At 33.3% G+C, this 17,088-nt stretch overlaps 1 pseudogene; it reads left to right on the top strand.

Moving 5' to 3' along the window:
- Positions 1-289: 289 nt before the first annotated feature.
- Positions 290-5,417, top strand: LOC115984693 (annotated as a pseudogene).
- The last annotated feature ends 11,671 nt before the right edge of the window (positions 5,418-17,088 follow it).

Below are 17,088 nucleotides of genomic sequence, written 5' to 3'. Positions count from 1 at the left end.
CTTTGTTACAATCTTTTTGTGAGACTCAATTTTGTGCCTACTATGAGTTCTATCCCTAAAGAAAAATTTGTGTACATACCTCCACATAAAAGAAATCATATATTAGAGAGAAAAGCTCTTAAGTCAAAACATTTGTTTAGGCCTCATCCTAGGGATTTCCATGGATCTAAATTCGTTCCTACTTGCCACCATCCTGGTGTGATTGGTAATATAAGACCTCAATGTTCTCTCACTCACAAGGTTTGTGTTTGTAGATGAGGAAGGGGTTTACAAAATCTCTATCAATACAATGAAAGAGATGGAGAAGAAAGATGGGAACTTGATTTTTCTCAAGGAAAAGCTCTCTCTTTTCATAAAAGTGCTTGGCACACCTCACAATTGTGTATTTGTGTGCACTAGTAGATGTGCAGTGGAAGGTACATATAGAGTACAAAGATGGTGCAGCTCGCGACCTAATCACCCCTAAGGTCACGAGGTGCACATCTACATTCTCATCAAAAGTAACTGCCACGTGGATCTCTCATGCAAGCTAGATCAAGAGCAGGTTGCCTTCTAGGTCGTGAGATCACTGGTTGATGTTGCTTCAAGCCTTCAATTCTTCAAGGAGAGGCTCAAATACTCTACCCCAAAATACATGAAAACCTAGAAAATAGTACATCAACATTAAAAGCATTACTTACAAACTTTTGTCACTGAATTAAACCAACAATAAAACATTACTTCTCAGTCTCCCTCTTTGGCTATTTTTTGACGAAACACACTTATACAGACTCTATACTTAGAGTCCGTTTGGGTATAGCTTATTTAGCTAAAACTGAAAACGTTTTGCTGAATGTATTATAGATAAAGCTAAAAGTTAGCTGAAATAGTATAGTGAGACTCATGAATAGTACCAAAAAGTAGAATGAGACCTATGAATAGTACCAAAAATAAACTGAATAGTAGCAAAAATAAGCTAAATAGTAAAAAAAAAAAGCTGGCTTTTTAAGCCAATGCCAAACACGACTGTAATGTGAGTTGGAAACCTAAGACTAACAAGGAACTTACACCAAGACTCTAAAGACTAAAACCAAGAACTTGAACTTAGAACCAATACCTGAAACACTTGCATAAAATAGGTTAGACCCTAAAGTTTAAAATAGTAAGTATAAAGGCAGGAATAAGTAACAAGTACACTATGATCAAGTATGATATGAATGGTACGCCTGAATGCAACTTGATCAAACACCAGACAACCATAGAGACTATGGCTACAATGATCAATAACGTAAAGTTATGATCATCCAAACATGTAAGCAAGTAAGTACAGCAATGATAAGATTAATGCATGTCCAAGCACAAAACAATGCAATGGAAGAAAATAAAACCAAATACCGAATAGGTATAAAAAAATAAAATCCAAATCTTCATAAAAGTACATGACCTAAACATGGTCATACGGTACAATACCAAAAGACATAAATAGAACTAGAGTATCAAAGTAATACTCGCAACTAGATAACCCTGCCAACCCCGGTACAAATGCGTCCCGCACTGCTAGAACCCAAACATTAAGATAAGGTAGACGAGATGCTTGACCGCTACTCTCTCTTCCTAGGTTCTAATGAAAAATATGTGAAATTAATCTTGGAAACAAGTCAGTTCTCGTGTAAAGGATTTGGAATAGAATTGCAAGATTGATGGACTTTTGACCTGCCCTTGTCAGATTATGTGGGTCATTTATGAGAATGAATAAGTCAAGGTCTACTGCTGGAAGTGATATTACATGCATAGACCCATGTACGAGGGGTCGTGCATGACGAATTGACGGATCTCCAGTCTCCACATGGCCACATTCATTTTTCTAAATTTTCACGGAGAACAATATTCCAATCCATCGTATACCAATGAAGAAATTTCTTACATAGTAGTTTAAAAAAAAAAAAAAAAAAAAAAATTGCTTCAATTATAAAGCAATTATCATTTTGATTTTTTTAATAAGAATAGATTTTCATACTTGAGTTTACTTAACGTGACCTACATGGGCCCTTCAAGACTTTCCAATTATAGAGTAATTATCATTGGCTAATCTATTTCAATAGAGTTTGGTTGAAGAAGAACCTAGTGCCCGTTTGGTTCAGCATTTGAAGCCCAAAAAGCGCTTTTTCAAAAACACCAACCCAAAAACAGTGTTTGGTAAATATAAAACGCAACTTTTTGGTAAAAGTTGCATTTTATATTTGTGAAGGAATGCGCGTTTGAGTTTATGGAGGAATATCGGTCCATTTTGTTAAAAGCTGGTGCGCGTTTAATGTATCCGTTGGGGGTTGAGTTTGCAGTTACGTAATTACCCTTCAATAAAGGCCAAGGTGTTTTCCGTCTTCAGTCTTCAGGCACTCATTCCTCTACTCTTATCTCATCTCTCTGCTCTGCGCAAGCCACAGCTCCACGCCTCTCATCTCTTCTCTCAGCTCTGCCTCTTCTTGCGCGTAAGTCTCTCTTTTCTTTTGTCACCCATTGAAAATCTTCTTCCTCTTCTTCTTCTTTCTTCATCTTCTTCAACGGGCCTTCCTCTGTAATTTTTATTTTTTATTTTATTTGTCTAATCTGATCTGAGAAATACATTTTGAACGTAGAGTTTTGATCAACAAAACACCAAGCAACACCGATCTGCTACCAAAAACCACCAGGTACCAACACTGATCTGAATTTTTTTTTTTTTTTTAACCTATCAAAAAAAATTTTCAGATCTTGCATGCTTTGTTCTTGCTAAAGATCTATTTGTTTTCTTGCCGGGTATTGAAAAAAATTTTGTTCTGTACATGCTTCGTAATTTCTTTTTTATTCTGTGGATGCTCTGTCTTAAGTTATGCGATATCTGATTTGGGTATTTTAGCATGATTTGGGTATTTTAGAAATATAAAGAATGAGAAAGAAAGAAGAATTTTCAGAAGAAATATAAATATTTTTCATGTTGATTGTCACAGAAGAATAGAAGAATTTTTCTAGTTGACTTTAACTTGATTATGGCAGAGCTTGTTCAGGTCATACATAACGTTTTCATTCTCATTTCTCACTCATCAATTATGCTCTTTTGTTGTTGTTTCAACAGAAAATGTTTTCCAGAAAATCGGCCTATTTTTTTTGGGTGTTTGGTTGTGACCTTGAAAATAGGCAGAATTTATTTGTCGTGATTCGTTGAGTATGTGACATTGTGGAATATTGGGCTTGTTTTCTGTTGAATTACGTTTTCCAGTGCACCAAACACCAAAAAAAACACCATATGATTGTAATGTAGCCCAGATATAGTCACCAGTGACTAAATAGTTTACATATGATACAATTTTGATCTATCACAGATGAAATTTAATTACTGAGATTAAGAAATGAGAAGTGCGTGTGGTGCTAATGAGAAGTGCGTGTGTTGCTACATGGTGAGGTGCTGCAGGGTGTACGTGGGCTGCGTCTGCTGCTGATGGGGCATGCGTGTGCAGCTGCACACGCATGCCCCTTCAGCGGCAGACGCACCCTACATCAGCAGCCCACGCACACCCCATCAGCACCCCACACATCAGCACCCCACACAAGTTTTTATGTTTCAATGTTAACTATTAGTTATTTAATTATCTGGGTTTTTAAGGTTGTGGTAAAAAGTCTTTTGCTTGATATGAATTTTCAAGTTGTAGTTATGTTATGGGGTTATATTTATTTTTATGTTTTCTAGCACTGAGTGGTAGCTTGAGTTTTTTGGGTTGGTTTTTGTGGTTTTTGTTGATTATTAGTAATGTGATTTTCTGGGTTTTGAATGCTTTGGTGTAAGAATTTATTGCTTAGTTTAAGAATTGAGGTTTAAGCTATACAATGTTTTTTTTTTTTTTTTTGGTACTGAATGGTAGATTTTTTTGCAAATTTTATTGTTTTTGTGATTTTTTTGGTCTTTAGTAATGAGGAGTGGAAGTGTTTTGCTTCTTTATGGGGTTTTTTGTAACAGTCTGTTTTACAATGTTTTGCTTCATTTAGTATTTTTATGGATATATGTACATAAAAAACGAAGTGTTTTGGCATAAATGCACCTTTAGTTCCTACATTTTGGTTTTTTTTCAATTTTGGTCCCTACATTTTAATTTCACTACTTTTAGTCCCTAAATTAATTAGCGCATGTTATTTTGATCCTTTCCATCAATCAACAGCCGAAAATATCTGACGTGACAAATGGAGTGTACTGTCGACACAGTAAATGCTGACATGGCAAATAAAATAATAATAATAAATTTATTTGTTATTTAATAAATGCCAAGTCAGCATAAAATAATAATAAAAAAAGACATTTTCATGTTTTTTTCTAAATTCTTTTAAAATGAAATAAGATAATTAAATTTAAAAAAAAAAAAATTTCTTTCATTATTTTTTCTAAAGAATGTGTTCGTGTTCCTTGTGTTCATCCCCAGAACAGGAATCATATTCTTAGATCAATGAGTTAAACTTTATTACAAACCCATAAAAAATTCACACAATCAGAATAAAAACTTCAACCCAAAACTTCCTTATCAAAAGCCGGTTCCCCCAACCCTTCTAAAACATTCTCCAAGCTTCCTTTCTCTTCCAAAACTCAAAGCTTCCTCTCTCTCTTCCAAAACACAGAGATCTCTCTCTTCCAAACCATGTTCCACCAACTCTAACTCCAACTCTGCCGCCAGCACGTCATCTTGTGAAGAAACCTCGAATCACAGAAATAGAAACGCGACTCCTCTATGCTTCCGCTACTCCCAGCTCGAGCCAGCCAATTGAATCGGGAGCGGCACGGGAGGGACCATGTTCCGAGTGATCCACAAGCCGATGAGTAGAGTCTTCGCCCTCAAGGTCATATACAGGAACCATGAGGACTTGGTGCGCCGCCAGATCTGCACCGAAATCGAGATCCTCCATAACGTGGACAACCTGAACGTGGTCAAATGCCACGACATGTTCGACCACAACGGCGAAATCCAAGTCCTGTTGGAGTACATGGATCGAGGCTCGTTGGAAGGTATGCACATCGCGAACAAGCGCCAGCTCTCCGATCTAGCCCACCAAATCCTCGCCGGACTCGCCTGCTTGCACCAGCGGCACATTGTCCATCGCTACATCAAGCCCTTGAAGGTGGTCAACTGGGCTCAGAGGTGGTGGGTAGATCTGGATTTTTTGGCCGTTGGTGGGGCTTAAAGGTTGTGAATTAGTGGAGGATTTTCTTGGTCTATTGTTATGTTTGGTTGAGTTTTGATGTTTGGTGTTTGGTTGTTTGGGTCCGGTAGAGATGTTTTAGTGTTTTGGTTGAGATGTTGTGTTTTGGTATTTTTGTGATTGTTGGGTTTTGGTCTCATTTGAAGATCGTTGTGTGTTTTACATGTTTGGTTGCTAAGAAAATGTAAGAAGAGAAACAACGAGAGAATCTTTTAGATTTGGGTTGGTGTTTTTGGTGTTCTTGTTTAAGAAACTTTTAGAACTTAATTATTGTGAATTTTGGTTTTTAATTCTGTTTTTAATTTTTTTATTTAGTTAAAATTAATAAATTAATTTTTTAAATTTATATGTTGATGTGTCATGGGTGATGTGGATTTTTAATAATATTTAAGTCTCCGTTTGTCACATCAGATATTTCCGACTGTTAACTGATAGAAAGGACCAAAATAACACACATTAATTGATTTAGGAACTAAAAGTGGTGAAATTAAAATGTAAAAACTAAAATGGAAAAAAAGTTAAAATGTAGGAACCAAAATAAAAAAAAAGTTAAAATATAGGGGCTAAAAGTGCTGCGCCTATATTTTTCAGTGTGCCCCTACATCTTGTGGATGGTCAGCAATAACTTGGACCATACCTGCCAAAGGAGCATCAGGTTCAAAGCGAACCAGCTTGCCATTTTGTACCAGAAAAAGAGAAAGAAAAAGAACCAGCTTGCCATTATCACAAAGTGCATATATTTGATCATTAAAATGTGCAACATCCATGAATTTCAAATTCTCTGGATTGGCAACAACAACCCACTCACCTCTTCTCTTCTGTTCAAAGCAGCTCCTAGTCTCACTATAGTAAAAGCCAAACTATTCATAGGACCAAAAATTGCAATGACAAGGAATGTTGACTCATCGGAAGGGTCCTTTAGAAGATTAAATTTGTGTACAAGGAGAAACCACTCTTCTCGAGGAGCCAGTCTTTGACTTTGTGGAAGATTAATTCGGTTTCCTGTTATAAGGTGCACAAGTTGGGTTACATAACGAGGGCCTAAGGTTACAACCCAGCCAAGTTAAGATCCCAAATACGTTTTCCACATGTCAGCTAGTGGCAGTTCTGGGTTTCTAGTTTTTGAATTTTTCTGGGTTTTCAATTTTTTTTTGGCATGAGGAGTTTCAATTTTTGTTGTTTGAAGTTTTTTGGGTTTTTAACTTATCTGGGTTTCCAGTTTTTGGACATGAGGAGTTTCAATTCTTGTTGTTTAAAACAATTTTTGTTGTTTGAACTTTTTTGGATTTTCAACTTTTCTGGGTTTCTAGTTTTTGGACATGGGGAGCAGGAGATTTGATTTGATTTATTTGAACGTTGTTCAGTTAGATTAGGAGTTTTAATTTTTATCCAATTTTTCTGATACGGCTTTATCATGCTTTCAGATGTATAATTAGTTTGTTTGTGGTTGAGATGATAAGTTCAAATACAAGTTGAAGTTCTAAGAAATTGCATAATATTTTTTACCAATAGCACATTTTGATCTTATTTTCTCTTGAATTTTTATGTGTTTTATGTTTTGGGAGGAGAGAGACATAAAAATGCTGTAAAAATACAAATTTAACCTTCTTTTTAACGGAGGTAGGTAACAGAATCCTAACGGAAGTAATCTCAAGTAGGCAAAGTGTAAAGTTTTAAACCACAAGTAAGCAGAGTGAAAACGGACTATACCAAAAGTGGGTTTACTATAATTATCCCTTATTATTTTTCCCCTTTAAAAAATACTAATGGCTTAGGACATTTTAGCATGCTTCGTATAATGAATTTGATTGAGTCCGTAAATTTATTTTATTTTTATAGAGTTTCAAACTATGGTGTCCGTTTCTGATAATTATGTTTTTTATTTTCAGATTAAGACAACAATCGATTTTTGGTGTAGGCAAGAATTGAACCCTAGATATCTTATTCAACTATCAACGATACCACCGCACACCCTTGGTGCGATGGTCACTCCACAAGTATAAGTACTTGTAAGATATGGGGGGCAAGGGTCGGGGTTCAAGTCTCCAAGAGGGAGTTTTATACACATACACTTAGATTATATTAGAGTAGAATTTCTATCTTGTATCAAAAAACTATCAGCGATTTTACCAGTTAAACTAACTGAAATCCACATTGAATCCTTAATTAATTGCACTATCGTTAAGGTTTTTAATTTTTTTTTTTTAAAAAAATTTTGGTAGTTATAACAAGAAATGAGAGATTAAAATTATGAATATCTTTATTGAAAATAACAAAAAAAAAAAAAAAAAAAATCAAATAAGAGGTCAATTTTATTTTCATGGCATGGTGACCCAAATCTACGTGATGTTCACAAAATAAGAAAATAATATAGATAGAATGATACTAATCATAATATTTTAGACTTAATTTCATCCCTATTCTATTGGGTTCTGTTTTTTTCATAACAGAGGGTTGAGCCATGTGGTACAAATCATACCTAATCCAAAAGATTAGGAGGACGAGAGGGATTTCAGAGATTTCGTTCTTTTCATTTTTTTTCCTCTGCTTGAAAAGGGATATTTGATAATGGAACAAAGAGGAGGAACCTTCCTATCTACCTCATTCAATATTTTCTAAAGCTTGTAACCCTGGTCAATTTTAAAAGTCAAATATACCAAATGCCACATTAACACCGATTTTTATAAGTTGTTGAAATGGTTGATTATAAACCGTTAAAAAAAATGGATAAAAAGTATCCATCACTCATAGTATACAACTTTACCATATTGTGAAATTGTGTATGAAATGGACGTGTCTTAGATTTATAGAAATAGTTATGGGATATATATATTTATTTGCCTTTCATGTGTAAGAGTAATCTGACCTGCCATTGTCAGATTATATAGATCACCTTACTACCTATGAGAATGAATAAGGCACGGTCCACAGCTGACCCTTGTACAAGGGGTCGTGTTCTGTGCATGATGGGCTGAAGGGTCTCGCACGTCCCACATTGATTGTTCTATATTTTTATTGCCTACGATATTCCAATCCATCGATATTCCAATTCATGAAAGAAATTTCTAACATAGCAGAAAAGATATCAATGCTCAAATTGATTATTATCCGCAGATAAGGGCGAAATTAGGCATTTTTGCTAGGGACAACTCCTATTTTTAAATACTATCTATTATAAAGGATTTTTAAAAACTCTTGTGAGGGCCACGGCCACCGCACCCTTGGTTGTAGTTTCGCTCTTATCAGCAGGGACAAAATTTTATTTTAAGAATAACAAATTTATAGCCCTTATCCACTGCATCTAAACAATGTGATATTACATGTAGCCGAAATATGATAGATTATTTCTATCACCACCGCGTTGTCTATTGTTGGATGGATGTTGGTGAAAGAAAATAAATTAGATTTTGGTACTTGAGTTGACTTAATGTGGGCTAGATGGGAAGCAAAAGTGGAGGTCCATCAGGACTTAGGCTGGGTTTCAAATAATTAAGAAGCCCATTAACTTTTCTGAGAGAGGCCCAATTTCTTGAAATTTCTCTCATCAGGTTGACAAGATTGAAGTCGTTGATTTTTGGAGGCACTGTTAGATGGCAAATCTATGAAATTGCGAAGACTGAAGGACAATAAAGCGACAAGTCGTTGGTTGTAGCCTTTAATTACTGTGTTATCGTTTTGTAAGAAGTTAGTTACTTAGTTTGCCGAGTGTATGCTGATACCGTAAACTAGTCGCTAACCCTTTAACAAAGTCTTCTTTTTCCAAATTTAGAGCAGGATCCAGAATGTCAAGCAATTGATTGGGCGAAACTTTTTTAACAGAATCAAAAAGGTTTCAAGCTATCTTCAAAAAAATTATTTATTTGCGAGTCTTTTGCCGGTGAATATCTCTAATAATAGTATAAAATAATTCTAGATATCATTAGGTCCCTATTTCTCGTACCATACTCTATAATTGCAAATAAAATTTATTATTTGATTGATCTAATTCCATATTAAAAAAAAAAAATATATATATATATATATATAATCTCACTAGTTTTGAAGGAGCTCTTTAGTGTCATATAATAAGAATAATATTATGACAAGCAGAAAAGTTTTTTCAAGGCATGCTCTATCTTCTACAAGATATTCTTAATTATTTAAGTTATATTTCATCTTAAAAAGCGTATTAAGAAGTATTGTGAAAAAACATAATTTAAAGTTAAGAAATGATAAAGTTATTTGAGCTACTTCATCCTTATTCCAGGGTTTTTTTTTTTTTTTTTTTTAAATATTTATTATTATTATTATTATTTTTTTTTTTTTACTTTTTCAACTTTTCCTACATATGTATAATGAATAACCATGAAGACAAAATGGCTGAGCAAGCACCAACAAAAGTGAGCAACTTAATGACATATAAACACAAGAAAATTATAAAATATTTTGGGAGTACAAAATATACACTTTTTCCTCTCTTTCGATGTTATTAAACCTAAGTCCCTTTCACTTTTTGTTGAGAAAAAGAAAGAGAAAAAATAAAAATTAAAAGGGCAGGTGCCAACTACACAACATTGGATTTCTAATTGGAACATAGGATTGCCCTAACTCTGCCATGCCGTTTTGTGGATTTAACATGTCATAAACTATAACATTATTCAACATTTTAGGGATGCAAGTGATTAGGATATGATAGGAGTCACTTAGCCGAGGAAAGCACTACCTCAGCATCATTTGTAGTCATGTAAATGACTTTTTAGTCCCAACTCCCAAGTTACAAAGGCAGCATGCTGGAAATAATAGGCCCAAAGCTATATTCAACCACACTCCACTGCTTTTTTTTTTTTTGGGTCCCAAGTGTTGTTTGGGTCCAAATGCTATAATTTAAAATTAATAGAATTGGTGGGTCAGGCTTGGGTTTCAAGTGATAAATGATAACCCAGTAATAATGGTATTCTTTATAATGTGTTATATCTAAGTTTTAAATCCCTCCCAAATGCCATAATTCTTTATAGTGCCCTTTCTAACCATCTACCTATTTGAAAAAAAAAAAAAAAAATGGAGGGTCAATTATTGAGGTAGAGAATAAGGTAGTCAAAATTATTTGATGTTTTCATCCTTCTATTTAGATATTTATTTGAAACTTTAAATAAGAAATTTTGAAAATTAAAAATTTAAGTTGTACTAAAAGAAATTAGAAAAATATAATGTGTAATAACAATAATTAGAAGAATATGGATTACTTCAAAAAAGAATAATATCAATAAAAAAACACTAAAATAATAATATTATATATTTAGAAAATAGAGATATAGAAATTATTTTTAGAAACTGTTCAATTTTTAAGAAGAACAAATCATTTACAATAAAATTTTGAAAACAAAGTATACATTTTATATCACATTTCAAAATAATGATATATTTCCATACATCGCGTGACCGGGATTAGTTAGAATAAAAATGGCTTACAAGTTTTGCTCCTAATCATCGCAGAAGACAAAGCAAACATATATTAGCTTCATTTTGTTTTTTGAGGAAAATAATATATTAGGAAGGATACACAGGGGAGTGAATAGAACTCAAGGTCGTCAACTAAAGCTCAAAGAGAGATGCATGTGATGGGTTTTTACGTTGTACATTAATGTACAGAAAGAGGCCCATCAAGTGTAGAGGCAGGGACTATTTTAAATTCAAGACATGCAAAGTATATATTTTACTCATATCTTTTGTTTTCACTTCTGACCATTCATTGATTCTTTTTTTTCTTTTTTTTCTTGAGAAGCTCATTGATTCTTTTCTTGAATTGGAAACTGATCGATTTCCTCATTAAGATTGAATATTACATATGTAAGATGCAAATAGGGTCACATTATTTAAATGTTAAAATAACGCTATACTTTGTATAATGTTAGATTCATAAAATAAATTCAAATTATGAAACTGACTCTCTCTATTTATTTCAAGTACTCTTCAAGGGATATTATCTTAAAAAAAATAAAAAATAAAAAATAAAAAAATAGGGAAGGAGATCCTGTTAAGCATAAAAAAGGCTTTCATTACTAGATCTGCAAATTCCAATTTTTTTGTAAATACAACTAGAACCTGGTGTTTCCCGGATCCAAATTCCAAAATGTCATAAATGGTTACAAGAATAGGCCCAATGATATTTACAACCGCACCACAGTACCTTTTTTTGGGGGGGCTTGAAACTAGACCCGAGTGTTGTTTGGGTCCAAATGACATAATTTAAAATGAATAGAATTGGTGGGGAGGCTTGGGTTTCAATTTTCAAGTGATAATTCATTATTACTGAATCAGTAGTAATAATGATATCTTTTATAGTATCATATATTTGGGCTTTGAATTCCACCCATTTTCCATGACCATCTATCTATCTAAAAACATAAATAAAACATGGTGGGTCAATTATTGAGGTAGAGAATAAGATGGTTAAAATTATTTGATGTTTCCATCGTTCTATCTAAATATTTTGGTATGGGAAAAATGTCTTTTCTTGTAGAGATTTGTTTTGAATTCTGTTGTTGTTCTTAACTTCTTGTTGTGGCCTAGTCTCGTTTTTGTTTCATGAAAGAACGTCTTTTGAACCGTTAACTCTAACTTCATTGTACTAAAAGACAATGTTATTAATACTGTTTGGTAACCAATGGTTAGAGAGTCATTTTATGTGAGAAACAAATATATATATATATATATATATTCATACTTGAACACAATCAACTCAATCAATGACCAATGTTGTTTTATTATTATTATTAATGTAACCATTTTCTTTTAAAATTAGGGATCATTATGTCTCATTTAAAATAAAATAAAATAAAAACATTTATGTCAATTAATAATTTAAAAAAAAAAAAAAAAAAGCTGGAACAATAGTTTTCCTACTTGTGACTTTGAGACTCCACTCAAAGGTTTCAAATCTTCATGAAAGTTCTTTATGCAGCAACTGAAAAGATCACCAAGTTTTTTAAATCAATCTTGATCTTGACAACCTTAAGTGTGTGTATGAAGGTAAACACTTTTAGATTTCATAAAAAATTCAACATACAACTCAACAAAGACTTTAGAGAGTTTTTGGGTACAAAACCCTAGATCTACAAAAGAGACACAAGCTACACTCTAATCTCTTTAAAAAACTCAGAAAAACGGGCTTAGAGTTTCCTTTATATACTAGGAGTAAAACACTTAACCCTACACGTTTATTGGGCTTGGGCTGAATTGGAAATTCTGCAAAAAATTAAATCTGCACGAGTTTCAATCAATCGAGCCTTGTAGATTTTGTTCAATAAATCCTACAATCACTCGATTCCAATTTTACAATAAATCACACTTTGAGCAAGCCTAAACCTAAACTCTATGTTTTGATCATGATTTGCCAATATAATACATATTGAATATCCAAAGCTACCCACACCAATTAAATTACTGGTGAAGAATGCATCTGTAGCTTCTAGGAGACTTTGGTAAGATACATTCAAAAGTAAATTTCCTGAATTATTTAAACTACTCTCTCCTTTTTCTTTTTAAAGTTTGGAGAAGTAAAAATAACATTACCAAAGTTACTCCAAGAAGGCTAGAAATTATAGAGATTATTAGCTTTACGGAAAGAGTCAACTTCTTTTTCTTGGATTATTGTATTTACATATAGAAAGATCAAACTTAAGCATGCCTCCACAAAGTTTATTGTTTCCCTTAATCACAGTTGCACTTATATTCTTGAAAACTCCATTTGTTGGTACCTCACCATCAAAATCGTTATAGGACAAATTCAATAATTACAAAAAGATAAAGCTCTCCAAAAATTTTGGAATATTTTCAGAGAAATCGTTTTTAGAGAAATCTAAAACTTGAAGACCCCTTAATGATTCGAAAGATGAAGGAATGGCTCCTTGAAAGAAGTTGCTTCTCATGGCTAAAAATTCTAGTTTTACACAACTACCAAGACTAGTTGGAATTTTTCCAAACAACATATTTTCAAAAGTATCAAAGTATTCTAAATTTTTTAAATTCCATACTTTTATAGGAAAAACAACAATAAATTTGTTGGCTGAAAAATCTAGAGCAATTGGTGAGAGTGAGAGGCCAATAACTTGATATTATAAGGTACCACGAATTAGGTAATTCTAAACAATGTAACTAATTACTTTTTCCAAATTCCTAGATGCACCCACGTGAAATGCACCCACATCCTGACATCCCCACCTACTCATTTTGTTTACTTAAATTTGTGACTTCTGTCTTTCTTTACTTTCTAGTTTCTTCCAGCCTCTCTCTCTAATATTTTTACCGTGGGTCTATCTATTTCCCTTCTTCATCTTCCTTTTCACCTTCTCTGTTCAGTGTTCACGCTTTGAAGTCAGTTACGTAATTAGCCACGTGTAGGTATTTGATTGGTTCTAGTTTCATCCTAGGTGTGGCAAAGTGGCTTTTTCACATCTATGTTTGAGAACTATACACAATTTAAGCAGCAGGTGCTTTAACAATTCAATGAGCTGTCTGGCCTCACTATGAATCCATCAAAAAGTGAGGTTATATTCTCTCAGAGTCTAAATTTCAAACAGAAAAATCTAAGCATTCAAAACTTCAAACAGTGTTCTAATCATCTCAAATATTTTGGCCTTCCTCTCATCTCTTCAAAGAGTGTTCTCATCATCTCAAACATCTACATTATTTTTAGAAAAAAAATTTAGTTTCAATTAAATAAACGGTTCCCTAACCAGACTTTTGTCAACTTAAATGTTGTCACTGGCAGAGTGCAACTAATTTAGTCCATGCTATTTGGCATTCAAGTTTCTTAGACAAGTTCCTTCAATTTCGGTCTAATTCGTTCAAATTAGCAATCAAGGTTTTGTAACGTCCTTACTCAATATGATTAATCTTCATTCTTTATAGATTACCATGCTGGATGCAAGTGATTAGATACGATAGGAGCCATTTAGTCCAGGAAGTAGCAAAAACAGCATGCTTTATACAACAAGAACCCGGTGTTTACCAGATCAAAATTCCAAAATGTCATAAATAGGTCCAAGGATACTGGAAGTAATAGGCCCAAAGTTATATAACCACAACCCAGAGCATTTTATTTGGGCTCAAAATTTCATAATTTAAAATGAATGAAATATTATGAAATTGATGGGTCAGGCTTGAGTTTCTAATAGCCTAGTAGGTAAGAAATATCAATTTGGTAAAAACTGGTTTCTTTATTTCATTGATTGATGATGAAAACTATATATACAAAGCTAAAATACATGCTCTGTTTAACTGACTTAACAACTAATCCTAGCTGGCACAGTAATAACTAACTGCTACACGCGTGAAAAAAAAAAAGCTAACTAACTCTAAAAGCTAAACTACAGGTCGTTAAGTACGAGTTTCATTTACAGAACAAATGCTGCACTGCCGTTTATGCAGTAACTTCATTTTCTTCACTTGGCAACTCGAAGCTTGAGTCCCTGAAGGCTGTTCTTGTTCAAATTGCTTGGATGACTTCAACTCTACTTGTTCTGCTATTGATTCCTTAGCAGCTTTAGTTGAATCTCCAAGTTGCTTCACTGCAACTTCCTTATGCTTCACTGCAACTGCCTTCTGGTTTTGGCTTTGATATGGTAATAATGGTATTTCTTTTGGGCTATAAACTAGACCCAAGTGTTCTTTAAAAATCATGACTTGGGGACATTGCTGACCATTCATTGGTTCTTTTCTTGAATTATCAATTTCTTCATTGAGATTAAATATTAGAAATTTAAATATGCATCTAGTGTTGCATTATTTAAAATTTAATATAACGTTATTTTGTGTATACTGTTAAATTTATAAAATAAAATATAATTAATTATGAAATCGCCTCTCTCTATTTATTTCAAGTAAACTTCAAAAAATATTATCTGAAAAAAAAAAAGAGAAAAAAAATTATCCTGTTAAGCATGAAAGGACTCTCATTACAAGATTTACAGGTAACTATTGGGTGTAATGCAATAACCTTAACAGTATGATCTTGCAAGTACGTATCACTTTTTCACTTTTTCTTGTACATAATCATCAAATTATGGATGACAAACATCTGAATAGTGCTAATAATTTGATGACAAATTATCCGAGGATTGAAGTTGTAGCATTCTTTTGTGAAAAATGAAGGCAAACAAAAGAAGGAAGACAACAATTTTAATGTGGTTTGGCCATAAAAGCCTACATCCACGGAGTCTCTATTATTTTTTAAAGTAATGTTATAGTCACAAATTATTTCATAGATATGATTACCAAAAAAAAAAAAAATCTATGACAAATACAAAATAAACTAATAAGTGATTGCTAAAAGAAACAAAAGGAGGTTCTACAAATCTGATTATTTTTTTTCAATATTATGCAAAATCAAAACCTCATCAAGTCATGATCGCACCTTCCAATGCAGAAATTGGCCCTGTGTACTAACTTGATCACACCTTCCAATGGGGTCATTGGTCCTCTATACCTGCATTCAAGGAAGACAATCATCTCTTTAAACCATTGAATTGAGGGAAGTCTATTTTTTTTTTTTTTTTGGAAGGACCAAGGTTGACCGGTGTGGCTTCCTTATTTGGGCGTAACTATAATAGCACCCTACTTGTTCTCGAGCGAGACTCCATACTACTAATTTGCGTGAGGAATTGGGAAGTCATTTCTATGTATAAGAAAAACATGCTTTGGTTTTCAAAATAGATTATAGAAATGGATTTTGGGTACTTGTGAGATAGTTAAGATTATAAACAACTATATTGTTCCCAATAAATTAGTTAAATTTCTTACCCATTAAAGTTTCATACTTGGACATTCTCCCCAAAAAAAAAAAAAAATCGTACTTGAAGTAATTAAAGCCCATGTCTACATCAAAGTCATCAAAGATGTCTCTATATAAAGTACAGAGTGTTAGTACAGTGCCAATAATCTCAACCACACCAATGGTAGAAATCACCAAATCGAAAATAGCTTAAACGTCATTTTGATTTATGTATATTTCAACAAACATTTTGTTTTTTTTGGGGGGGGGGGGGGGAACGGGACAACAAAGAGCTTATCCTAAATCATAGAAAAAAATTGGACTAATCTTAATCATATGAATAGCACCATCATGTAATCGAATTTCAAATGGCATCAATATTATCAATTTCACTATAATAAAAGAAAGTACCGTGACAAGTACATGACATTGTGTAGGCTATATGATCCCCCTCCCTCCATAAAGGTTAGAGCAACAAGTACTATAAGAAACAATTTACCTATAAGTTAAAGTACTCTTTCTCCGCATATTCTAGTTCTAAGGAGTTTCTCTCTAATCAAATGCAACTGAGCTACAACATCAATCATGTTCATCCTTTCTCTCAGAGATTCCATAGAACAAGACACTCCAATTCCAAATATCAAAATCAAGCACTCCAAAATTTTGGGACTTCCTATTCGATTTTGAATGTGAGTATCATTTGTCCTTGTTTCCATATCTTCTCTTTCCCAAAGTATAATAGGATCCACAATGTTAATGACTAGTTCGGGCAATGCTTAAGTGCCATGCAATTTTTTTATTTTTTTATTCTTTTAAGTTTGATCGCCCCATACTCAATTTTTTACAAATCGAGTTTTACATTGAAACTCGATTTTGAGAAAATCGAGTTACAAAAGAGGAGCATTTTCCTAATTAGTTTGGAAAAGGGGCAGAAGGCTGTATAATTTGTGTGAAAAGGGCATTGGCCCAGATTCCCCTTAATTACTGCATATGTTGTCGTTTTGTACGAAGTTAGTTTTCCTTTGTGTATGCCAATATTATAAAATGCAAAAATGCTCTCAATACTGTTTACAAAAATGCACAAAACACATTCCACATTTAGGAATGCAAACAATTTTACATCCTACTACAATTTTACC

The sequence above is a fragment of the Quercus lobata genome, chromosome 4, assembly GCF_001633185.2.
Source record: "Quercus lobata isolate SW786 chromosome 4, ValleyOak3.0 Primary Assembly, whole genome shotgun sequence".
NCBI lineage: Eukaryota > Viridiplantae > Streptophyta > Magnoliopsida > Fagales > Fagaceae > Quercus > Quercus lobata.
The sequence above is the reverse complement of the archived record's forward strand: the minus strand, read 5'-3'. Positions and strand labels throughout refer to the sequence as shown.